Source organism: Nicotiana tabacum, unplaced genomic scaffold (assembly GCF_000715075.1).
Source record: "Nicotiana tabacum cultivar K326 unplaced genomic scaffold, ASM71507v2 Un00280, whole genome shotgun sequence".
In the NCBI taxonomy this organism is placed as follows: Eukaryota; Viridiplantae; Streptophyta; class Magnoliopsida; order Solanales; family Solanaceae; genus Nicotiana; species Nicotiana tabacum.
Genome location: NW_027438517.1, coordinates 24,337 through 26,364, shown reverse-complemented (window position 1 = coordinate 26,364; position 2,028 = coordinate 24,337).

Here is a 2,028-nt window from a genome sequence, read left to right as displayed (position 1 = left end):
GGTTGCAAGTAGTATAAATAGATATGTGTAGGTCGCAAGCTAAAGTATGGTGGAGCGACAAGGTTTTAGGAAGACGGGAGTAAGGATAAGAAAAGGTGAGTGAGAAGGTGACGAGAATAGATAAGTTCTCAGGATTAAGCCCATGAAAACAAGAGAGCTGATGGGTTCTCTAAGTTATAGAAATCTCAGTATAGCCTGAATGAACTCAAATAAGTCTAAGACTAATAGCATTTAGAAGAGATGGAATGCTGCCCTGGTAGTAGAATGAGGGTGTAATTGTGGTACATAAATGATGACATTCGGGCCTTCGATTGAGTTATGATTTGAAGAAAAAAGGAGAATTTCATGAGTTGTACAAGATTAAAATACCCACGTAAGGTGAATCACATTAGGATGCTATGAAATATGTCTATGGAAGCATGGTATCACCCCAGGCGGATCAGTCTAATCATTTCAGATGTTCTCTGATGAGACGTGAGCCCTAGCGGCAGTGTTACATAAGAGGTCAAGTTATCAGTGGTAGATTATAGATCAATATTGAGGTGAATCAACAATGGATGGATAAAAGTTACAAAGTATGAGATGAGATTAGGCCGTCATTCTTAAGATGAACAGTAATGAGGAAGCATTAAAGGACTTAGATTTATACATATAGGATAAACAATGAGAGTAAGCTGGAATTTGGTAGCAGACCCCAGCAACGATAAATCGAAGTAAGAGTTACGGTATAGTATGACCTACCTAGATGCAGTAAAGTCATACAGATGGATAACCGGGTCTATGAAATAAGAGATAGCAATATTTGTGAGTTCAACAAAGTACCGAACAAAGAACTTCAGTATACCTATAGATGCCCAGAGGGACATCTTGTCAAGCTCTGCATATGTTCACAAAGTGAAGCCTAGAGATTGGCTAAAAGCTGGAGGGAAGAGTCCCATAGGCGCACATACAAGGAAAAAGTTACAAGCTGCATGACAGAAGGTAGCAAGAGTTACGAGATTGGATTTATTCACATAACAATTGCCTAGATGGCAAGGAGAGTAATAAAGTATTCACAACAGCTATAGGTTATGATGATGATAAGTGCATCAATCAACATTCGAGGACGAATGTTCCAAAGAGGGGGATGATGTTACACCCCATGTTTTCGTACATGAAAGTACGCCATAAGTAAATTGATAAAAGCTCGAAAATGAGATTATTTTGAAGTTACAAGTATTATGCTATATCAAACAAGTGATAAGTAAATTTAAGAAGGTGGGAGGGTAAGTGAATCGAAGAAAATGAGTTTCGTCGAAGGTTGTCATTTTGAGATAAAATACGGTCCGAGCTATAATACTCGGTATTTATGGACTAGTTCTACAAGGTACCATATGACCATGATAGTAAGGTGTATAAAGTGTGTTAAAAGTAAGTAGTATTTTAAGTAATTTGAGATAATTCTTAATTATATGGGTAATTGGTTAATTATTGATTAATAGGAGATTAACTAGTTGATTAAGGAATTGGTGGGTGATTAAGGCTTTTGGATAAGCTCCAACGTGGCAGCCCACTATGCCCATATATATGACTCTTAAATCACATTGCAAGGTGGCATAGTTAGAAGAATTTTGGTGGCCAAGCCTTACAAAGTGGGACCCACACCACCAAGGCTTAAAAACCTTTCTAAATCAATTAAGAAGATGCTTGCATCTCTACAATAAAGTGAAGGGGAACTTTAGCAAAGTCATACGAAATTATTTTGTGTAATAGTAATGTGAGTTACTTCAACAAGAATTCATACGAGACTTCTTAGCATAATAGCAACGGGAGTTTGCAATTCTAAGAGAGTGCGGTGCAATCTTTCTCAAGAATATCATACGAATTTTTCCCTACTTCGATCCGTCGTTACATGTTGTCGCAATTGACGTGTGTTAGAGGTATTGTCAAGAGAATCGGCTCAGGTATGTTAAGGCTATCCCTTCTTTCTTTTTGGCATGATCCAAATTATACAAAAAAAACGAGCAAAATACGCAACTTTCATAAATG